Consider the following 25,695-nt stretch of genomic DNA (forward strand, 5'->3'; position numbering starts at 1 on the left):
GTGTGGTTCAGCGCTTTGGTGAGTTTAGTGCTTCTGGACGTGCTAGGACGATGAAAATTGTTAGGCATGCCAGGGAGCTGCACTAATTGACTTGTTACAGCTGTTTTCAGCCGTGAGGAGGGATAAACACCTAGACCCTAAAACTCAAATCGCAGTATTTCAGCCCTATTTTCAGCCATCATTGTAATTATCAGTTTACATATGATTGCTTGTTGCTTATAATCTTAGTTCACTGTATTATGTCTTATGGGATAGAGTGTTCAAAGGGGTGTTATAGCATGGGTGGATACAGAATTAAGGTTGGGGACACCAGCAGAACACAGATACCCCGATACAAATTTTTGCCCCTCAGCCTCTGTAATTAGTGTACATTTTAACCATATAAGGGATAGGGACACACACCCATTGTAAATTAAGTATCTCCGTAACTTAAGAAACTTCACGTAATGTAAGTTGATTTTTTAAGAGCTAATGTAGAGTCGGTATTAACTATTTTCACTAACTTTTCAGCCTAATCTAAGTTGAAGCAGGTGAATTTAAATTCATATAAATTTCCAAATTTAATTTAAAGATTCAAGTGGTTGCAATAATCCTTTGAGTTTAAAATGGGTAGAATTCTAGCGTAACAGTAAGACCACTAGCCATCCATTTTTCATTTATTTGTGTTTCTAAATAGTAATCGCCGTTACTACTGTCACTACTGTTTACAAGCCACCCCTCCTAATAATCAGTGGTGGTTCTGACCTCTCTTGCGACCACAGCAAAATCTTGATTAGAGCCCCCTTCCCTGTCTCCCAAAAATTGTCAGACAAATTTTAAACAAACTTTCATTTATTCACAAAACTTGGCAAACTGCCCCCTCTACTTAATACTAATAAAAATAAAATATCTAAAACTAAAAATCATTTAATTAATATCCAAAATTTTGAGCCCCTAACATTTATCTTTTCTGGGCAGGTAGCCCCTTTGTCTTCCCCCCAAAACGACCTCTATGAATACTTGGCCCATAATGCCAGCAGTGGCGCGAATTTTGAGGGGACATGGGTGTCACTTGCCTCTTCCCTAGATCTTCCGCTCACTTCTAGATTTCAAACTAAAAGCTCTTTCTGCACCTTCGTTGAAGATACCCCTTTTCTGGTATTTTTATTGAAAGAAATCGTAAAAAAAAATTATCCCCCAGCCCCTCCGGTTCGATGAAATACATTTTACCGATGTTTTTGTGAACTTGCGCCACCATGTAAAAACTGAATACCAAATAAATAAGTCAAATTACAAAATTATGCCACTTTTGTACACAACCTAGGGGTTTATTTAGGATTTACGGGGAGGGGCTGGCACGAAATGGTGACGGTAGCAATAATTATGTCTCAGAAGAGAATTAAATGGGGAATAAAACAGTGTTTCCCTTTGTTTGTTATCTGATTCACGGTCTGATTTCCTGCTATATGATATGATTGTGTTGACATATCTAAAATGCTGGTAATGTCACACTTATCTAGATGAAATTCTCCCTACCAAACCCCATTTGATTTTGTTTTGACTGTGTAGAAAGAATACACTTGTTTAGCTATGCAGATGCATTTCGTCATAAATCACAGTAATGCGAGCTGGTAGTCGAGCGTGTGAAATCGGAGAGTTGGTATTAAATTTGTTAAAGATCGGGTTTAGGTGAGATTACTTTCTATAGGCTAGCATGCTCTTTCATATATATTTGAGTAAATTATATTTGAGTAAATATATTTGTATATATTTGAGTAAGTTGCTGTACGTAAACAACAGCCTTTTGGCTGTAGTATGCAATAGGCAGGCAAGTTTTTTCTTTAAGATAATTTATATATTTGTGTCTAATAAAATGTTCTATTGTAAAAATGCCTTATTTTAGGCTTTTCCAAAAGGCCTATCTTCCCTTTTCTTGGCACAAATCCTAGTGCTATATCTGAGCCATCAGAGAGAGAGAGAGAGAGGGGGGGGGGGGATTGTACGAAAAATAACCGTGGTAATAGAAAGATGATAAAAAAAATGAATCTATTGGTTCTACTTTGATTATTTATTAGCGTGTTACCTTTAAATGTGGTAAATCAATTCAAATTAACCAGAAAGTCTTGATTTTCCGAATTTTGTAAGAATCAAAACGAAACTTTCTTTGAAAATATAAAAAGTTAATTTTTGAAATGAGTGCACCTCCTCCGGTAATGGTTTAGTTTCGTCATAAGCCGTCTAAAGTGGAAACTGCTGCGAAGCAGCATAGTTATAGTCCACTTATACTCCATAATATAGCTCTTAGAAATGCTAATTCTAGAAGTGTATCCATTTCTGGTTGACCCTCCTCCATCATGGGGCAAATTAAAAATGCATAAAGTGGTCAGGGTTTTGAAGCCAAAGGAAAAGTTGGGGATGTACAATATAAATGAAATTATATTTTTAATAGTAATTCTAGTTATCACTGGTAATTTTTGTACAGTGGAAAGTCCAAAGATAATTAAAAAACTCAAGCAACCATTAACGCTCATATCCAAGATTGATCACTTTCACTCTCGAGAAACTTTCGAGTTTAATACGCTTCGCTCTATAGGTAATAAGCAAGCCCACTTTACGCATTATTATTTTGCCCATGAAGGAGGAGGGTCAACCAGAAAGGGATGCGCCTCTAGAATTAGCATTTCTAAGTGCTATATTATGGAGTATAAGTGGACTATATTATGGACTGAAAGTGCTATATTTCCAGTTTATATAGCTTGTGACGAAACAAAAAAATTACCCCTCCTCCCCCCTTGCCCTTGTTTGTTCTACCGATCATGAGGTCAAACCAGAACCTAATGGCTTAGGTAAATTTATAGTTTTTCACATTACCCTGCTGAGCATATTTTGGGCATCAATTTTCTATAAGCAATTAGTGTAATAAGTAATAGGAAGTTACTTTAAGGACCCTTTAAGGATATTAAATAAAACTGGCAAATCAAACGACTGTATGCAGGCTACATTCTGAATTTTGGTCGGGGATTGCCCGTAGTCTTTTTTTTTTTCAAGAAAAGGGGCACAATTCAGAAGAATGTGCGGGAAGGACAAGGATTTTTTTTTTTCACATATGTTGCTTCTTGCAAATTTTAATTTTTTAATTTTTGATCGTTTCCCGGATCATGCCGAGGCCTAGCTAAGATAATAACAGGTCATCTAAGGGTAGCACCCTTTTGAGGAAGACGGAGTGCAGGTAGACTCTTCAAAATACCTTCCCAAGAGATCAATAAGGTACTGGTGTACCGTTAGGCATACCCAAAAGAAAATACTATAATAATCCGGAAACAACTTTAAAAAAATCGTAAAACACTTACTTATATAATTCTTCATGGCTTTTTAATGTAATTCACCCCTCCCATAATATAGAAATTAGTAGTAAAAATCGTATAAATTTCAATTATTTTTCCATATTATTTGTTCGTAGAAATCGATTTAACTACAAAGGGTATTAGCCTAGAATTGGTGCTGTTGAGAAGGAGACATGTTAAGAACACTATTGTTTACGTTTCCCATGTTTTTTTTTTTCTTGATTTTGTCAGCATTTATTCAATTTGTGGGTACAGGGGTTGGAACAAGAGTGAGCAATGGCGGATCCATGGGTTCACCAGGGCGCGCGCCCTTCCTTAAGAGGTGTTGGATTTGTGGTTGGGACCGTTTGCTCTGGTTTGGGTGGGACGAAAGTTTTTTTTGTAATTGGTTTTTAATAGTTAAGGTTTAAATAAGTTTTTATGGCACTTGGTATCTACAAAGGGGGGGGGACGGTTAAATAAAAAAATTAGAAAAAATGATGTATTTTTAACTTACGAACGGGTGATCGGATCTTAATGAAATTTGATGTTTGGAAGGATATCGTGTCTCCAAGCTCTTGTTATAAATCCCGACCAGATCCGGTAACATTGAGGGGAATGGGGGGGGGGAGAACCTAAAATCTTAGAAAACGCTTAGAGTGGAGAGATCGGGATGAAACTTGGTGGGTAGAATAAGCAAGTTTTGTAGATACGTGATTGACGTAACTGGACTGGATCCGCTCTCTCTGGGGGAAATAGGGGGTGGGGTTCAGGGCTTTGGCGAGTTTGGTGCTTCTGGACGTGCTAGGACGATGAAAATTGGCAGGCGTGTCAGGGAGCTGCAAAAATTGACTTGATAAAGTTGTTTTCCCTGACTCGACCATCTGGGGGGCTGAAGGGAGAGGAAAAATTAGAAAAATTGATGTATTTTTAACTTACGAGTGGGTGATCGGATCTCAATGAATTTTGATATTTAGAAGGACCTCGTGATTCAGAGCTCTTATTTTAAATCCCAATCGGCATTAAGCCTCTGATTTTCCTTTTAAATCAATCTATTGATTCTTAGAATTTTGCTAGAGCTCATACCATATGATCTCTTGACTCTTGGCTCTTCCGACCTAGTCACAGGTGCCATATGAGATCTTAGCTCTTGTTAATTATTGAGACTGTTTCTTTTTGCAAACAAGTTTGAAACAAGGTTTTTGTCACTGTGCGGTCTCCGTTAGATTTTATTTATGTCGTGTGCCGCCAAAAAGTTTTTAACTAAATTTAGGTTTGTCAAGGGAATCTGTCTGCATTACCAGAAAAGCCAACTGTGAGGCGAAAATCTTCATTTTGCAATTACAAGGAGGGGAAATTTAAAATCCTAACTTCTTTTGGCCGTCAAAATGATATTTCAGGATTGTGCTGTCACAACGGGGCTGGAAGGCAAAATATTCACTTCATTTTACTGTCAAAAGTTTGTTTTCGAGTCTTGCTATGACACCGAGGTGAAGAAATTGATATCGTTCCTTTTTTGGCTGTCTGTTTCTGTTTTTATGGCACTTGGTATTAACCAAGTGACATATAGCGATCGCAAATTCTGTCGGTCTCCCCGTCTGTCTGTCTGTAGGTCTGTCGGTCTGTCCCGGTTTTACTACTTTAGGCACTTCCAGGTAAGCTAGGACAGTGAAATTTGGCAGGCGTATCAGGGATCGGACAAGATTAAATTATCATTTTTTCGATTTGACCATTTGGGGGGGGGGAGAGTGGGGGGCTGGTTAATTCGGAAAAATAGAAAAAATGAATTATTTTTAACTTACGAACGGGTGACGGGATCTTAACGAAATTTGATGTTTGGAAGGATATCGTGTCTCAGAGCTCTTATTTTAAATCCCGACCAGATCCGGTGACATTAGGGGAAGTTGGAGGGGGTAACCTAAAATCTTGGAAAACACCTACAGTGGATGGATCGGAATGAAACTTGGTGGAGAAAATAAGCAGAAGTCTTAGATACGTTATTGACATAACCGGAATGGATCTGCTCTGTGTGGGGGAGTTGGGTTGGGGAGGGTTGATTCTGAAAAATTAGAAAAATGAGGTATTTTTAACTTAAGAAAGAGAGATCGGATCTTATTGAAATTTGAAGTTTGGAAGGATATCGTGTCTCAGGGCTCTAATTTCGAATCCTGACTGGATCCGGTGACATTGGGAAAAATTGAGGGGGGGGACCTAAAATCTTGGAAAACGCTTAGAGTGGAGGGATCGGGATGAAACTTGGTTGGAAAAATTAGCACGAGTCCTAGATACATGATTAACATAACCGGAACGGATTCGCTCTCTTTGGGGTAGTTGGGGGGGGGAGGGCTAGTTCTGAAATATTAGGAAAAATGAAGTATTTTTAACTTACGAAGGAGTGATCAGATCTTAATGACATTTGATGTTTGGAAGGATATCCTATCTCAGAGATCTTATTTTCAATCCTGACCGGATCCGGCGAAGGGGAAGTTGAAGGGAGGGAACCTAAAATTTTGGAAAATGCTTAGAGTGGAGGGATCGGGATGAAACTTGGTGGGAAAAATAAGCAGAAGTCTTAGATACGTTATTGACATAATTGGAACGGATCTGGTCTGTTTCAGGGAGTTGGGGGGGGGGGGGTAGTTTTAATTCTGAAGAATTAGAAAAATGAGGTATATTTAACTTAAGAAAGATAAATCGGATCTTAATGAAATTTGAAGTTTGAAAGGACATCGTGTCTCAGAGCTCTTATTTTAAATTCCGACCGGATACTCTGAAATTGGGGGAATTGAGGTTGGGGGACCTAAAATCTTGGAAAAAGCTTAGAGTGTAGGGATCGGGATGAAACTTTGTAGGAAAAATAAGCACAAATCCTAGATGCGTGATTGACATAACCAGAACAGATTCACTTTCTTTGGGAAAGTTGGGGGGGAGTTAATTCTGAAAAATTAGAAAAATGAGGTATTTTTAACTTGCGACGGAGTGATCGGATCTTAAGGAAATTTGATTTTCGGAAGGATATCATGCCTCAGAGCTCTTATATCAAATCCTGACTGGATCCAGAGAAGGGGAAGTTGGGGGGGGGGTCGTAACCTCAAATCCTGGAAAGTGCTTAGAGTGGAGGGATCAGGATGAAACTTGGTGGGAAAAATAAACACGAGTCCTAGATACGGGATTGACATAACCGAAATGGATCTGCTCTGTTTGGTGGAGTTAAGGGGGGGGGGGGAATAATTCGGAAAAATTAGAAAAATGAGGAATTTGTAAGGTATTAACGGATGATCAGATCTTAATGAAACTTGATATCTACACGGATCTTGTGCTTTAGAACTCTCATTTTCAGTCCCAACCAGATCCGGTGACATTAAAGGGAGTTGGAGGGGAAGCCAGAATTCTAGGAAAACGTGAAAATCAAGGTATCTTACGAATGAGCAATCGGATCTTAATGAAATTGAATATTTAGAAGGAACTTTTGTCTAATCCCGACCAGATCTGTTGATACTGGGGGGAGTTCTTGGAAATCTTGGAAAACGCTTATAAATTTCGTAGATATGTAATTGACGTAACTGGACTAGATCCGCTCTCTTTGGGGGAGTTAGGTGGTGGGGTTCAGTGCTTTGGCGAATTTGGTGCTTCTGGACGTGCTAAGACGATGAAAATTGGTAGGCGTATCAGGGAGCTGTACGAGACTTGATAAAGTCGTTTTCCCCGATTCGACCATCTGGGGGTCTGAAGGGAGAGGAAAAATTAGAAAAATTGAGTTATTTTTAACTTACGAGTGTGTAATCGGATCTGGCTTGCTAGAATTTTGCTAGAACTTATAACATATGAGCTCTTGGCTCTTCCAGCTTCGTCACAAGTGCCATATGAGCTCTTAGCTCTTGTTTTGGGTTGTTTTTTTTTTTTTTTTTTTTTTTTTGCAAAGCAGGGCAGTTTTTTCAACAATATAGTTTTTTAGGGGATTTGTGTAATAGAAAGTAAAAATATGAGAAGATCAAACATTATTAATTTAACTTTTGGATTTTGGTGGGGAAATGGTGACCACTTTACTGCCTCTTTTCATCTAATTAAAGCTCTGCAATATATGACATATCACCTCCTCTGTTCATCCTAAAACATTAAAAATAAAGGCCAAACTGTTTAGAACTTTAATAAAAGTTCGTTTATGTATATACCTAAGACTAAGTATATGAGTCGAAATACTCCTTCCAAGGTTAAGAAAAAATAAATTTTCGAAAAATTGTTTACAAAAGAAGGCAAATAACTATGTCTTTATTTTTTATCTAGCTGGTATAGATGTGTTTCTGAATTCTCATTTTGAATCAGAAGAATGGCATCTTTTTCAAACATTTACTAATAAAATGTTAATAAAAAGTTGTAATTCGTACAACTTGAGTTAACCAAAGAAATGGAATGCAACTACAACATTACATTCTCACCTTCTTAACACCAACCAATCACAAAATATAGTTATGTTCTTGTATAGGGGTTGCACATATTTGTCCATAAAACTGTCTAAACTGCTGTATATACCGCCGAGGATTTTTATACTTATTTTGATTCATTCCATCCAATCATATTTCCAAGGTGAGCTGTATATAAATCAAAATTCTTACAGGACAATTCTTTTACTTAATGCAAAATCTGAGTCAAATTTCAGATTTTATATTTATGCTCAACAGATGTATCGAGATTTAAACGTTTGAATTGAATATATGAAAATCTCAAAATTGAAAAAAAAAATTAGAAATCTACTATAGCTTGAAACCCTGAGAATTTAAATAACCAATCTATACCTATCAAATACAAAAAATTGCTAACACATATTAATTTGTTTTTTAAGAAGTATTTCGACTCATATACTTAGTTTGAAGGAAATACCTACATGCATCTTTATTAGAGATTATATTTTTCTGACGATTTGGGTCTTAATTCAAATATTTTTGGATGAATAGAAGAGAAGACACTAACGAAGAACTCTCAACTGACATGACTCTAGACTGACAGGACTAACCATTATAAACATTCACCTAAATATTGAGGTAGACATCGACCGTGTAATAAATAGATAATAACAGGATTGGAAATTGATAAATATACTTTTTATTGTAAAAGTGCAAATTCTGTAATATAAGCGAAATATATTGAACTTTAAAACGTGGAAAGATACGCTACGTTGTTATGAAAAGTAACATTTTGATTATTAAATTTTTGAGATTTTGTCAAAGTTGATACTGTTTATTAAAACAGTATTTACAAACAGTTCGTGGTAACGAACTGTAGTAAGGAGCGTCCCGGCTCAATAGTAAACGAAACTCTAAAAAACGGAATTTTGATACTGAAAAATACATCAAAAGAATTAGATTTTTATGCTGATTTTAAATATATAAGTTTCATCAAATTTAGTCTTTGTCATCAAAAGTTACGAGCCTGAGAATATTTGCCTTATTTTGGAAAATAGGGGGAAAAACCCTCATAGAATTTTAACGAAAATCACACCATCGCATTCAGCGTATCAGAGAACCCTACTGGTAAAGTTTCAAGCTGCTATCTAGGAAAATGTGGAACTTCGTATTTTTTGCAAGAAGACCGATCACGGGTGCGTGTTATTTTTTTTTTTTTTCCCCTTCTCGGAAAAAAAACAAAGGGGGACAACGGGAAAAACGGGGCGTTGTTCCATTCTCAACGCCCCGCTATTTACACTAAAGTTTTGTACTGTTTAATAAAGTAAAATTGAGAGAAAGAGTTAAACTTTAGCGTAAAGAGCGGGGCGTTGAGAAGGGAACAGCCCCTTTCATACACGGAATAATTTCTGCTCGTTTTAAGTTTTAATGTCGCTCCTTACTTTCAGTTAAAAAACTAGTTTTTTTTCATTTATAAAAAAGAAAAAGTGATTAGTTAATGCTTTATTGCCTATACTTAAAACCCTCATTTTAAATGTTTTCTATGCATTTCTATCTGTTACATTACAACAAGAAAAACATTCTGTTTTTCTTGTTACATTCCTAAAAGAACTAGTATTTAATGTTTAATATAGTCCATCTTATACGAATATACAAGTTGAATCTTCATCCTCATTTACTACTGTTCATTACTACCATAGTTACTAAGCGATGCCACAAAGTTAGGCGATAAATGATTTGACCTATACAAATTGTCACAAAGAGTGCATGACCCCAAAAAATGGTTTAAGATAATTTTTTTGACTATAAAAAGATTAAATTACATGCTACAGTGGTCAGAAGTGTAAAGGCAAAAAATTATGCAGAAAATATTTAATATCATTTTATAGATGATGAACAGCTTTCTATTTTTTATCGTGGGACGATTATTATACCTTACTATTTTTTGTATTAATATTTTTATACCATTTAAATTTCAACAGATTTATCAGAACTTTAACCCTCCCCAGGCTTTGGGTTAAACCTACGACCATTTTCACTACCTACTTACGACGCACAGTTATCGAGGTTCCCTTTAAATTGCAGGCATTTCTTTGTTCTGAAGTTTATCCTAGCAACCTATTATGCTCCCTCCCCAAAAGCTAATCCTGGATTCGCACCTGAGAGTGAGACGTTGGTAAATGCATTGGAAATTTATAAATTGGTCTATATATTTGCAAATTAGGGGGAGGGGATGATGAAAGTATAGTGGAAATGCATTCAAGAACACGAAGAAAAATCTCTTTTTTGCATATGTGTCACTGATTTGTCTCCTTCTTTTTCTACAACCCATTATGCTCCCTCCCTAAAAGCTAATCCTGGATCCGCACCTGAGAGTGAGACGTTGGTAAATGCATCGGAAATTTATACATTGGTCTATTTATTTGCAAATTAGGGGGAGGGGATGGTGAAAGTATAATGGAAATGCATTCAAGAACACTAAGAAAAATCCCTTTTTTGCATATGTATCAATTTGTTTTCTTCTTTTTCTACAAAGGCCCGAAAGGACCACAAAATCATAGAGAGATGTTTAATTGCCCATTCAAACGAAAATTCAGTTTGCTAATGCCCTTATTAAGTGACCAAAAAGATTGGACTGTCCCCCTTCCCCCAAAGTCGTCTGATTAATATTTTGAGATAGCCATTTTTTTCAACATAGTTCAAAGGTCCAATAGCTAAAGGTTTGGTGACTATATAACCCTCCAGAATCCCTGAGTAAAGGGTTTTAACATGTAACGTGGTAGGGTTGTAAGTATATATATATATATATATATATATATATATATATATATATATATATATATATATATATATATATATATATATATATATATATATATATATATATATATATATATATATATATATATATATATATATATATATATATATATATATATATATATATATATATATATATATATATATATATATATATATATATATAATATATGATATTTGTTCTGTAAAGTGTCAATAATTGTTATTTTGTTAAAGTCAAAAAAGCAAAAACATTTAAAATGTATTTAGCAATACGGTTTTCTTTTGGTTTTGATTTAGTCGTGTGTCAGAAATCGTAGAGTGGACGCTTGAATTAAAACTTTACATTACTTTTAGTATGCCTGGATGCACTTGCATGGATTCTTTGAGTGAGTATTTAGGAAAATGTGCCCGGAAACAGTGGCTGAAGTATGCATAGTATAGTGTAAATAGTGCATATTTATTATGCTATGTATAGTGCATAGTATCATCATCGTATTTAAAACAGTATAAGACAAGGAATCTGACGGATCTAGTTTTATTTTTGTTGCAATATCAATTTAGATGTAGTAAATCACTACAAATTTACCAGATAGTTTTGATCTTTCGATTTTTTTTCAGCAAAAATAAAAAAGGATTTTTAAGAAAAAATCCAAAGGCGGAATTTTTTACATGGGGACAAGTCTCCCTTATTCACCCCCGTTTTTGCCACTGAACATAAGGTCGGACCAGAACCTATCGCGGTTTTAGTAACTTTTAAGCCGAGGAAAAATCTTGATCAGTGCCCCCTCCCCTGCCTGCCACAAAATTTTCTGGCCAAATTAAAAAGAAATTTTCATTGAATAACAAAATTAGTTTTAGATAATTAATCAATTAATAATTAGTTTTTTTATTTGTTGTTTATTTTATTTAACTATTAATAATTATTTTAAATAAATTATTTTAATTTATGTGTTTTATTCGTTTTTAAATTTTTTTTTCCGCTCCTCTCTCAGCTCTATTAGTAAAATTTCAAAATATAAAAAATAAATGAATTTTTAGATTATTTGTTGGAAAATTTGTACTCCTTGTTTTTTTTTGTGCCGAGGTTAACTGCTCCCTCTTGGAAAACGCTTAGAGTGGAGGGATCGGGATGAAACTTGGTTGGAAAAATTAGCACGAGTCCTAGATACATGATTAACATAACCGGAACGGATTCGCTCTCTTTGGGGTAGTTGGGGGGGGGAGGGCTAGTTCTGAAATATTAGGAAAAATGAAGTATTTTTAACTTACGAAGGAGTGATCAGATCTTAATGACATTTGATGTTTGGAAGGATATCCTATCTCAGAGATCTTATTTTCAATCCTGACCGGATCCGGCGAAGGGGAAGTTGAAGGGAGGGAACCTAAAATTTTGGAAAATGCTTAGAGTGGAGGGATCGGGATGAAACTTGGTGGGAAAAATAAGCAGAAGTCTTAGATACGTTATTGACATAATTGGAACGGATCTGGTCTGTTTCAGGGAGTTGGGGGGGGGGGGGGTAGTTTTAATTCTGAAGAATTAGAAAAATGAGGTATATTTAACTTAAGAAAGATAAATCGGATCTTAATGAAATTTGAAGTTTGAAAGGACATCGTGTCTCAGAGCTCTTATTTTAAATTCCGACCGGATACTCTGAAATTGGGGGAATTGAGGTTGGGGGACCTAAAATCTTGGAAAAAGCTTAGAGTGTAGGGATCGGGATGAAACTTTGTAGGAAAAATAAGCACAAATCCTAGATGCGTGATTGACATAACCAGAACAGATTCACTTTCTTTGGGAAAGTTGGGGGGGAGTTAATTCTGAAAAATTAGAAAAATGAGGTATTTTTAACTTGCGACGGAGTGATCGGATCTTAAGGAAATTTGATTTTCGGAAGGATATCATGCCTCAGAGCTCTTATATCAAATCCTGACTGGATCCAGAGAAGGGGAAGTTGGGGGGGGGGGGGGTCGTAACCTCAATTCCTGGAAAGTGCTTAGAGTGGAGGGATCAGGATGAAACTTGGTGGGAAAAATAAACATGAGTCGTAGATACGGAATTGACATAACCGAAATGGATCTGCTCTGGTTGGTGGAGTTAAGGGGGGGGGGAATAATTCGGAAAAATTAGAAAAATGAGGAATTTGTAAGGTATTAACGGATGATCAGATCTTAATGAAACTTGATATCTACACGGATCTTGTGCTTTAGAACTCTCATTTTCAGTCCCAACCAGATCCGGTGACATTAAAGGGAGTTGGAGGGGAAGCCAGAATTCTAGGAAAACGTGAAAATCAAGGTATCTTACGAATGAGCAATCGGATCTTAATGAAATTGAATATTTAGAAGGAACTTTTGTCTAATCCCGACCAGATCTGTTGATACTGGGGGGAGTTCTTGGAAATCTTGGAAAACGCTTATAAATTTCGTAGATATGTAATTGACGTAACTGGACTAGATCCGCTCTCTTTTGGGGAGTTAGGTGGTGGGGTTCAGTGCTTTGGCGAATTTGGTGCTTCTGGACGTGCTAAGACGATGAAAATTGGTAGGCGTATCAGGGAGCTGTACGAGACTTGATAAAGTCGTTTTCCCCGATTCGACCATCTGGGGGTCTGAAGGGAGAGGAAAAATTAGAAAAATTGAGTTATTTTTAACTTACGAGTGTGTAATCGGATCTGGCTTGCTAGAATTTTGCTAGAACTCATACCATATGAGCTCTTGGCTCTTCCAGCTTCGTCACAAGTGCCATATGAGCTCTTAGCTCTTGTTTTGGGTTGTTTTTTTTTTTTTTTTTTTTTTTTTTGCAAAGCAGGGCAGTTTTTTCAACAATATAGTTTTTTAGGGGATTTGTGTAATAGAAAGTAAAAATATGAGAAGATCAAACATTATTAATTTAACTTTTGGATTTTGGTGGGGAAATGGTGACCACTTTACTGCCTCTTTTCATCTAATTAAAGCTCTGCAATATATGACATATCACCTCCTCTGTTCATCCTAAAACATTAAAAATAAAGGCCAAACTGTTTAGAACTTTAATAAAAGTTCGTTTATGTATATACCTAAGACTAAGTATATGAGTCGAAATACTCCTTCCAAGGTTAAGAAAAAATAAATTTTCGAAAAATTGTTTACAAAAGAAGGCAAATAACTATGTCTTTATTTTTTATCTAGCTGGTATAGATGTGTTTCTGAATTCTCATTTTGAATCAGAAGAATGGCATCTTTTTCAAACATTTACTAATAAAATGTTAATAAAAAGTTGTAATTCGTACAACTTGAGTTAACCAAAGAAATGGAATGCAACTACAACATTACATTCTCACCTTCTTAACACCAACCAATCACAAAATATAGTTATGTTCTTGTATAGGGGTTGCACATATTTGTCCATAAAACTGTCTAAACTGCTGTATATACCGCCGAGGATTTTTATACTTATTTTGATTCATTCCATCCAATCATATTTCCAAGGTGAGCTGTATATAAATCAAAATTCTTACAGGACAATTCTTTTACTTAATGCAAAATCTGAGTCAAATTTCAGATTTTATATTTATGCTCAACAGATGTATCGAGATTTAAACGTTTGAATTGAATATATGAAAATCTCAAAATTGAAAAAAAAAATTAGAAATCTACTATAGCTTGAAACCCTGAGAATTTAAATAACCAATCTATACCTATCAAATACAAAAAATTGCTAACACATATTAATTTGTTTTTTAAGAAGTATTTCGACTCATATACTTAGTTTGAAGGAAATACCTACATGCATCTTTATTAGAGATTATATTTTTCTGACGATTTGGGTCTTAATTCAAATATTTTTGGATGAACAGAAGGGGAGACACTAACGAAGAGCTCTCAACTGACATGACTCTAGACTGACAGGACTAACCATTATAAACATTCACCTAAATATTGAGGTAGACATCGACCGTGTAATAAATAGATAATAACAGGATTGGAAATTGATAAATATACTTTTTATTGTAAAAGTGCAAATTCTGTAATATAAGCGAAATATATTGAACTTTAAAACGTGGAAAGATACGCTACGTTGTTATGAAAAGTAACATTTTGATTATTAAATTTTTGAGATTTTGTCAAAGTTGATACTGTTTATTAAAACAGTATTTACAAACAGTTCGTGGTAACGAACTGTAGTAAGGAGCGTCCCGGCTCAATAGTAAACGAAACTCTAAAAAACGGAATTTTGATACTGAAAAATACATCAAAAGAATTAGATTTTTATGCTGATTTTAAATATATAAGTTTCATCAAATTTAGTCTTTGTCATCAAAAGTTACGAGCCTGAGAATATTTGCCTTATTTTGGAAAATAGGGGGAAAAACCCTCATAGAATTTTAACGAAAATCACACCATCGCATTCAGCGTATCAGAGAACCCTACTGGTAAAGTTTCAAGCTGCTATCTAGGAAAATGTGGAACTTCGTATTTTTTGCAAGAAGACCGATCACGGGTGCGTGTTATTTTTTTTTTTTTTTCCCCTTCTCGAAAAAAAACAAAGGGGGACAACGGGAAAAACGGGGCGTTGTTCCATTCTCAACGCCCCGCTATTTACACTAAAGTTTTGTACTGTTTAATAAAGTAAAATTGAGAGAAAGAGTTAAACTTTAGCGTAAAGAGCGGGGCGTTGAGAAGGGAACAGCCCCTTTCATACACGGAATAATTTCTGCTCGTTTTAAGTTTTAATGTCGCTCCTTACTTTCAGTTAAAAAAACTAGTTTTTTTTATTTATAAAAAAGAAAAAGTGATTAGTTAATGCTTTATTGCCTATACTTAAAACCCTCATTTTAAATGTTTTCTATGCATTTCTATCTGTTACATTACAACAAGAAAAACATTCTGTTTTTCTTGTTACATTCCTAAAAGAACTAGTATTTAATGTTTAATATAGTCCATCTTATACGAATATACAAGTTGAATCTTCATCCTCATTTACTACTGTTCATTACTACCATAGTTACTAAGCGATGCCACAAAGTTAGGCGATAAATGATTTGACCTATACAAATTGTCACAAAGAGTGCATGACCCCAAAAAATGGTTTAAGATAATTTTTTTGACTATAAAAAGATTAAATTACATGCTACAGTGGTCAGAAGTGTAAAGGCAAAAAATTATGCAGAAAATATTTAATATCATTTTATAGATGATGAACAGCTTTCTATTTTTTATCGTGGGACGATTATTATACCTTACTATTTTTTGTATTAATATTTTTATACCATTTAAATTTCAACAGATTTATCAGAACTTTAACCCTCCCCAGGCTTTGGGTTAAACCTACGACCATTTTCACTACCTACTTACGACGCACAGTTATCGAGGTTCCCTTTAAATTGCAGGCATTTCTTTGTTCTGAAGTTTATCCTAGCAACCTATTATGCTCCCTCCCCAAAAGCTAATCCTGGATCCGCACCTGAGAGTGAGACGTTGGTAAATGCATTGGAAATTTATAAATTGGTCTATATATTTGCAAATTAGGGGGAGGGGATGATGAAAGTATAGTGGAAATGCATTCAAGAACACGAAGAAAAATCTCTTTTTTGCATATGTGTCACTGATTTGTCTCCTTCTTTTTCTACAACCCATTATGCTCCCTCCCTAAAAGCTAATCCTGGATCCGCACCTGAGAGTGAGACGTTGGTAAATGCATCGGAAATTTATACATTGGTCTATTTATTTGCAAATTAGGGGGAGGGGATGGTGAAAGTATAATGGAAATGCATTCAAGAACACTAAGAAAAATCCCTTTTTTGCATATGTATCAATTTGTTTTCTTCTTTTTCTACAAAGGCCCGAAAGGACCACAAAATCATAGAGAGATGTTTAATTGCCCATTCAAACGAAAATTCAGTTTGCTAATGCCCTTATTAAGTGACCAAAAAGATTGGACTGTCCCCCTTCCCCCAAAGTCGTCTGATTAATATTTTGAGATAGCCATTTTTTTTTTCAACATAGTTCAAAGGTCCAATAGCTAAAGGTTTGGTGACTATATAACCCTCCAGAATCCCTGAGTAAAGGGTTTTAACATGTAACGTGGTAGGGTTGTAAGTATATATATATATATATATATATATATATATATATATATATATATATATATATATATATTATATATATATATATATATATATATATATATATATATATATATATATATATATATATATATATATATATATATATATATATATATATATATATATATATATATATATATATATATATAATATATGATATTTGTTCTGTAAAGTGTCAATAATTGTTATTTTGTTAAAGTCAAAAAAGCAAAAACATTTAAAATGTATTTAGCAATACGGTTTTCTTTTGGTTTTGATTTAGTCGTGTGTCAGAAATCGTAGAGTGGACGCTTGAATTAAAACTTTACATTACTTTTAGTATGCCTGGATGCACTTGCATGGATTCTTTGAGTGAGTATTTAGGAAAATGTGCCCGGAAACAGTGGCTGAAGTATGCATAGTATAGTGTAAATAGTGCATATTTATTATGCTATGTATAGTGCATAGTATCATCATCGTATTTAAAACAGTATAAGACAAGGAATCTGACGGATCTAGTTTTATTTTTGTTGCAATATCAATTTAGATGTAGTAAATCACTACAAATTTACCAGATAGTTTTGATCTTTCGATTTTTTTTCAGCAAAAATAAAAAAGGATTTTTAAGAAAAAATCCAAAGGCGGAATTTTTTACATGGGGACAAGTCTCCCTTATTCACCCCCGTTTTTGCCACTGAACATAAGGTCGGACCAGAACCACTCGCGGTTTTAGTAACTTTTAAGCCGAGGAAAAATCTTGATCAGTGCCCCCTCCCCTGCCTGCCACAAAATTTTCTGGCCAAATTAAAAAGAAATTTTCATTGAATAACAAAATTAGTTTTAGATAATTAATCAATTAATAATTAGTTTTTTTATTTGTTGTTTATTTTATTTAACTATTAATAATTATTTTAAATAAATTATTTTAATTTATGTGTTTTATTCGTTTTTAAATTTTTTTTTCCGCTCCTCTCTCAGCTCTATTAGTAAAATTTCAAAATATAAAAAATAAATGAATTTTTAGATTATTTGTTGGAAAATTTGTACTCCTTGTTTTTTTTTGTGCCGAGGTTAACTGCTCCCTCTTGGAAAACGCTTAGAGTGGAGGGATCGGGATGAAACTTGGTTGGAAAAATTAGCACGAGTCCTAGATACATGATTAACATAACCGGAACGGATTCGCTCTCTTTGGGGTAGTTGGGGGGGGGAGGGCTAGTTCTGAAATATTAGGAAAAATGAAGTATTTTTAACTTACGAAGGAGTGATCAGATCTTAATGACATTTGATGTTTGGAAGGATATCCTATCTCAGAGATCTTATTTTCAATCCTGACCGGATCCGGCGAAGGGGAAGTTGAAGGGAGGGAACCTAAAATTTTGGAAAATGCTTAGAGTGGAGGGATCGGGATGAAACTTGGTGGGAAAAATAAGCAGAAGTCTTAGATACGTTATTGACATAATTGGAACGGATCTGGTCTGTTTCAGGGAGTTGGGGGGGGGGGGTAGTTTTAATTCTGAAGAATTAGAAAAATGAGGTATATTTAACTTAAGAAAGATAAATCGGATCTTAATGAAATTTGAAGTTTGAAAGGACATCGTGTCTCAGAGCTCTTATTTTAAATTCCGACCGGATACTCTGAAATTGGGGGAATTGAGGTTGGGGGACCTAAAATCTTGGAAAAAGCAGAGAGTGGAGGGATCGGGATGAAACTTTGTAGGAAAAATAAGCACAATTCCTAGATGCGTGATTGACATAACCAGAACAGATCCACTTTCTTTGGGAAAGTTGGGGGGGGGTTAATTCTGAAAATTTAGAAAAATGAGGTATTTTTAACTTGCGACGGAGTGATCGGATCTTAAGGAAATTTGATTTTCGGAAGGATATCATGCCTCAGAGCTCTTATATCAAATCCTGACTGGATCCAGAGAAGGGGAAGTTGGGGGGGGGGGGTCGTAACCTCAATTCCTGGAAAGTGCTTAGAGTGGAGGGATCAGGATGAAACTTGGTGGGAAAAATAAACATGAGTCGTAGATACGGAATTGACATAACCGAAATGGATCTGCTCTGGTTGGTGGAGTTAAGGGGGGGGGGGGAATAATTCGGAAAAATTAGAAAAATGAGGAATTTGTAAGGTATTAACGGATGATCAGATCTTAATGAAACTTGATATCTACACGGATCTTGTGCTTTAGAACTCTCATTTTCAGTCCCAACCAGATCCGGTGACATTAAAGGGAGTTGGAGGGGAAGCCAGAATTCTAGGAAAACGTGAAAATCAAGGTATCTTACGAATGAGCAATCGGATCTTAATGAAATTGAATATTTAGAAGGAACTTTTGTCTAATCCCGACCAGATCTGTTGATACTGGGGGGAGTTCTTGGAAATCTTGGAAAACGCTTATAAATTTCGTAGATATGTAATTGACGTAACCGGACTAGATCCGCTCTCTTTTGGGGAGTTAGGTGGTGGGGTTCAGTGCTTTGGCGAATTTGGTGCTTCTGGACGTGCTAAGACGATGAAAATTGGTAGGCGTATCAGGGAGCTGTACGAGACTTGATAAAGTCGTTTTCCCCGATTCGACCATCTGGGGGGCTGAAGGGAGAGGAAAAATTAGAAAAATTGAGTTATTTTTAACTTACGAGTGTGTAATCGGATCTGGCTTGCTAGAATTTTGCTAGAACTCATACCATATGAGCTCTTGGCTCTTCCAGCTTCGTCACAAGTGCCATATGAGCTCTTAGCTCTTGTTTTGGGTTGTTTTTTTTTTTTTTTTTTTTTTTTTTGCAAAGCAGGGCAGTTTTTTCAACAATATAGTTTTTTAGGGGATTTGTGTAATAGAAAGTAAAAATATGAGAAGATCAAACATTATTAATTTAACTTTTGGATTTTGGTGGGGAAATGGTGACCACTTTACTGCCTCTTTTCATCTAATTAAAGCTCTGCAATATATGACATATCACCTCCTCTGTTCATCCTAAAACATTAAAAATAAAGGCCAAACTGTTTAGAACTTTAATAAAAGTTCGTTTATGTATATACCTAAGACTAAGTATATGAGTCGAAATACTCCTTCCAAGGTTAAGAAAAAATAAATTTTCGAAAAATTGTTTACAAAAGAAGGCAAATAACTATGTCTTTATTTTTTATCTAGCTGGTATAGATGTGTTTCTGAATTCTCATTTTGAATCAGAAGAATGGCATCTTTTTCAAACATTTACTAATAAAATGTTAATAAAAAGTTGTAATTCGTACAACTTGAGTTAACCAAAGAAATGGAATGCAACTACAACATTACATTCTCACCTTCTTAACACCAACCAATCACAAAATATAGTTATGTTCTTGTATAGGGGTTGCACATATTTGTCCATAAAACTGTCTAAACTGCTGTATATACCGCCGAGGATTTTTATACTTATTTTGATTCATTCCATCCAATCATATTTCCAAGGTGAGCTGTATATAAATCAAAATTCTTACAGGACAATTCTTTTACTTAATGCAAAATCTGAGTCAAATTTCAGATTTTATATTTATGCTCAACAGATGTATCGAGATTTAAACGTTTGAATTGAATATATGAAAATCTCAAAATTGAAAAAAAAAATTAGAAATCTACTATAGCTTGAAACCCTGAGAATTTAAATAACCAATCTATACCTATCAAATACAAAAAATTGCTAACACATATTAATTTGTTTTTTAAGAAGTATTTCGACTCATATACTTAGTTTGAAGGAAATACCTACATGCATCTTTATTAGAGATTATATTTTTCTGACGATTTGGGTCTTAATTCAAATATTTTTGGATGAATAGAAGAGAAGACACTAACGAAGAACTCTCAACTGACATGACTCTAGACTGACAGGACTAACCATTATAAACATTCACCTAAATATTGAGGTAGACATCGACCGTGTAATAAATAGATAATAACAGGATTGGAAATTGATAAATATACTTTTTATTGTAAAAGTGCAAATTCTGTAATATAAGCGAAATATATTGAACTTTAAAACGTGGAAAGATACGCTACGTTGTTATGAAAAGTAACATTTTGATTATTAAATTTTTGAGATTTTGTCAAAGTTGATACTGTTTATTAAAACAGTATTTACAAACAGTTCGTGGTAACGAACTGTAGTAAGGAGCGTCCCGGCTCAATAGTAAACGAAACTCTAAAAAACGGAATTTTGATACTGAAAAATACATCAAAAGAATTAGATTTTTATGCTGATTTTAAATATATAAGTTTCATCAAATTTAGTCTTTGTCATCAAAAGTTACGAGCCTGAGAATATTTGCCTTATTTTGGAAAATAGGGGGAAAAACCCTCATAGAATTTTAACGAAAATCACACCATCGCATTCAGCGTATCAGAGAACCCTACTGGTAAAGTTTCAAGCTGCTATCTAGGAAAATGTGGAACTTCGTATTTTTTGCAAGAAGACCGATCACGGGTGCGTGTTATTTTTTTTTTTTTTTCCCCTTCTCGGAAAAAAAACAAAGGGGGACAACGGGAAAAACGGGGCGTTGTTCCATTCTCAACGCCCCGCTATTTACACTAAAGTTTTGTACTGTTTAATAAAGTAAAATTGAGAGAAAGAGTCAAACTTTAGCGTAAAGAGCGGGGCGTTGAGAAGGGAACAGCCCCTTTCATACACGGAATAATTTCTGCTCGTTTTAAGTTTTAATGTCGCTCCTTACTTTCAGTTAAAAAACTAGTTTTTTTTCATTTATAAAAAAGAAAAAGTGATTAGTTAATGCTTTATTGCCTATACTTAAAACCCTCATTTTAAATGTTTTCTATGCATTTCTATCTGTTACATTACAACAAGAAAAACATTCTGTTTTTCTTGTTACATTCCTAAAAGAACTAGTATTTAATGTTTAATATAGTCCATCTTATACGAATATACAAGTTGAATCTTCATCCTCATTTACTACTGTTCATTACTACCATAGTTACTAAGCGATGCCACAAAGTTAGGCGATAAATGATTTGACCTATACAAATTGTCACAAAGAGTGCATGACCCCAAAAAATGGTTTAAGATAATTTTTTTGACTATAAAAAGATTAAATTACATGCTACAGTGGTCAGAAGTGTAAAGGCAAAAAATTATGCAGAAAATATTTAATATCATTTTATAGATGATGAACAGCTTTCTATTTTTTATCGTGGGACGATTATTATACCTTACTATTTTTTGTATTAATATTTTTATACCATTTAAATTTCAACAGATTTATCAGAACTTTAACCCTCCCCAGGCTTTGGGTTAAACCTACGACCATTTTCACTACCTACTTACGACGCACAGTTATCGAGGTTCCCTTTAAATTGCAGGCATTTCTTTGTTCTGAAGTTTATCCTAGCAACCTATTATGCTCCCTCCCCAAAAGCTAATCCTGGATTCGCACCTGAGAGTGAGACGTTGGTAAATGCATTGGAAATTTATAAATTGGTCTATATATTTGCAAATTAGGGGGAGGGGATGATGAAAGTATAGTGGAAATGCATTCAAGAACACGAAGAAAAATCTCTTTTTTGCATATGTGTCACTGATTTGTCTCCTTCTTTTTCTACAACCCATTATGCTCCCTCCCTAAAAGCTAATCCTGGATCCGCACCTGAGAGTGAGACGTTGGTAAATGCATCGGAAATTTATACATTGGTCTATTTATTTGCAAATTAGGGGGAGGGGATGGTGAAAGTATAATGGAAATGCATTCAAGAACACTAAGAAAAATCCCTTTTTTGCATATGTATCAATTTGTTTTCTTCTTTTTCTACAAAGGCCCGAAAGGACCACAAAATCATAGAGAGATGTTTAATTGCCCATTCAAACGAAAATTCAGTTTGCTAATGCCCTTATTAAGTGACCAAAAAGATTGGACTGTCCCCCTTCCCCCAAAGTCGTCTGATTAATATTTTGAGATAGCCATTTTTTTTTTCAACATAGTTCAAAGGTCCAATAGCTAAAGGTTTGGTGACTATATAACCCTCCAGAATCCCTGAGTAAAGGGTTTTAACATGTAACGTGGTAGGGTTGTAAGTATATATATATATATATATATATATATATATATATATATATATATATATATATATATATATATATATATATATTTATATATATATATATATATATATATCTATATATATATATATATATATATATATATATATATATATATATATATATATATATATATATATATATATATATATATATATATATATATATGATATTTGTTCTGTAAAGTGTCAATAATTGTTATTTTGTTAAAGTCAAAAAAGCAAAAACATTTAAAATGTATTTAGCAATACGGTTTTCTTTTGGTTTTGATTTAGTCGTGTGTCAGAAATCGTAGAGTGGACGCTTGAATTAAAACTTTACATTACTTTTAGTATGCCTGGATGCACTTGCATGGATTCTTTGAGTGAGTATTTAGGAAAATGTGCCCGGAAACAGTGGCTGAAGTATGCATAGTATAGTGTAAATAGTGCATATTTATTATGCTATGTATAGTGCATAGTATCATCATCGTATTTAAAACAGTATAAGACAAGGAATCTGACGGATCTAGTTTTATTTTTGTTGCAATATCAATTTAGATGTAGTAAATCACTACAAATTTACCAGATAGTTTTGATCTTTCGATTTTTTTTCAGCAAAAATAAAAAAGGATTTTTAAGAAAAAATCCAAAGGCGGAATTTTTTACATGGGGACAAGTCTCCCTTATTCAGCCCCGTTTTTGCCACTGAACATAAGGTCGGACCAGAACCTATCGCGGTTTTAGTAACTTTTAAGCCGAGGAAAAATCTTGATCAGTGCCCCCTCCCCTGCCTGCCACAAAATTTTCTGGCCAAATTAAAAAGAAATTTTCATTGAATAACAAAATTAGTTTTAGATAATTAATCAATTAATAATTAGTTTTTTTATTTGTTGTTTATTTTATTTAACTATTAATAATTATTTTAAATAAATTATTTTAATTTATGTGTTTTATTCGTTTTTAAATTTTTTTTTCCGCTCCTCTCTCAGCTCTATTAGTAAAATTTCAAAATATAAAAAATAAATGAATTTTTAGATTATTTGTTGGAAAATTTGTACTCCTTGTTTTTTTTTGTGCCGAGGTTAACTGCTCCCTCTTGGAAAACGCTTAGAGTGGAGGGATCGGGATGAAACTTGGTTGGAAAAATTAGCACGAGTCCTAGATACATGATTAACATAACCGGAACGGATTCGCTCTCTTTGGGGTAGTTGGGGGGGGGAGGGCTAGTTCTGAAATATTAGGAAAAATGAAGTATTTTTAACTTACGAAGGAGTGATCAGATCTTAATGACATTTGATGTTTGGAAGGATATCCTATCTCAGAGATCTTATTTTCAATCCTGACCGGATCCGGCGAAGGGGAAGTTGAAGGGAGGGAACCTAAAATTTTGGAAAATGCTTAGAGTGGAGGGATCGGGATGAAACTTGGTGGGAAAAATAAGCAGAAGTCTTAGATACGCTATTGACATAATTGGAACGGATCTGGTCTGTTTCAGGGAGTTGGGGGGGGTAGTTTTAATTCTGAAGAATTAGAAAAATGAGGTATTTTTAACTTAAGAAAGATAAATCGGATCTTAATGAAATTTGAAGTTTGAAAGGACATCGTGTCTCAGAGCTCTTGTTTTAAATTCCGACCGGATACTCTGAAATTGGGGGAATTGAGGTTGGGGGACCTAAAATCTTGGAAAAAGCTTAGAGTGGAGGGATCGGGATGAAACTTTGTAGGAAAAATAAGCACAATTCCTAGATGCGTGATTGACATAACCAGAACAGATCCACTTTCTTTGGGAAAGTTGGGGGGGAGTTAATTCTGAAAAATTAGAAAAATGAGGTATTTTTAACTTGCGACGGAGTGATCGGATCTTAAGGAAATTTGATTTTCGGAAGGATATCATGCGTCAGAGCTCTTATATCAAATCCTGACTGGATCCAGAGAAGGGGAAGTTGGGGGGGGGGGGGGTCGTAACCTCAATTCCTGGAAAGTGCTTAGAGTGGAGGGATCAGGATGAAACTTGGTGGGAAAAATAAACATGAGTCGTAGATACGGAATTGACATAACCGAAATGGATCTGCTCTGGTTGGTGGAGTTAAGGGGGGGGGGGAATAATTCGGAAAAATTAGAAAAATGAGGAATTTGTAAGGTATTAACGGATGATCAGATCTTAATGAAACTTGATATCTAGACGGATCTTGTGCTTTAGAACTCTCATTTTCAGTCCCAACCAGATCCGGTGACATTAAAGGGAGTTGGAGGGGAAGCCAGAATTCTAGAAAACGTGAAAATCAAGGTATCTTACGAATGAGCAATCGGATCTTAATGAAATTGAATATTTAGAAGGAACTTTTGTCTAATCCCGACCAGATCTGTTGATACTGGGGGGAGTTCTTGGAAATCTTGGAAAACGCTTATAAATTTCGTAGATATGTAATTGACGTAACCGGACTAGATCCGCTCTCTTTTGGGGAGTTAGGTGGTGGGGTTCAGTGCTTTGGCGAATTTGGTGCTTCTGGACGTGCTAAGACGATGAAAATTGGTAGGCGTATCAGGGAGCTGTACGAGACTTGATAAAGTCGTTTTCCCCGATTCGACCATCTGGGGGTCTGAAGGGAGAGGAAAAATTAGAAAAATTGAGTTATTTTTAACTTACGAGTGTGTAATCGGATCTGGCTTGCTAGAATTTTGCTAGAACTCATACCATATGAGCTCTTGGCTCTTCCAGCTTCGTCACAAGTGCCATATGAGCTCTTAGCTCTTGTTTTGGGTTGTTTTTTTTTTTTTTTTTTTTTTTTTTGCAAAGCAGGGCAGTTTTTTCAACAATATAGTTTTTTAGGGGATTTGTGTAATAGAAAGTAAAAATATGAGAAGATCAAACATTATTAATTTAACTTTTGGATTTTGGTGGGGAAATGGTGACCACTTTACTGCCTCTTTTCATCTAATTAAAGCTCTGCAATATATGACATATCACCTCCTCTGTTCATCCTAAAACATTAAAAATAAAGGCCAAACTGTTTAGAACTTTAATAAAAGTTCGTTT

At 34.7% G+C, this 25,695-nt stretch overlaps 1 protein-coding gene across 1 annotated transcript in view; it reads left to right on the forward strand.

Moving 5' to 3' along the window:
* Positions 1-1,617: 1,617 nt before the first annotated feature.
* The window catches only part of LOC136029170 (uncharacterized), a 125,666-nt gene continuing 101,588 nt past the window's right edge, over positions 1,618-25,695 (forward strand). The window contains exon 1 of the mRNA XM_065707282.1: positions 1,618-1,668. The gene's annotated coding sequence lies outside the window, so the exon portion shown is untranslated. The remainder of the gene's footprint in view (positions 1,669-25,695) is intronic.

The sequence above is a fragment of the Artemia franciscana genome, chromosome 7 (genome assembly GCF_032884065.1).
Source record: "Artemia franciscana chromosome 7, ASM3288406v1, whole genome shotgun sequence".
In the NCBI taxonomy this organism is placed as follows: Eukaryota; Metazoa; Arthropoda; class Branchiopoda; order Anostraca; family Artemiidae; genus Artemia; species Artemia franciscana.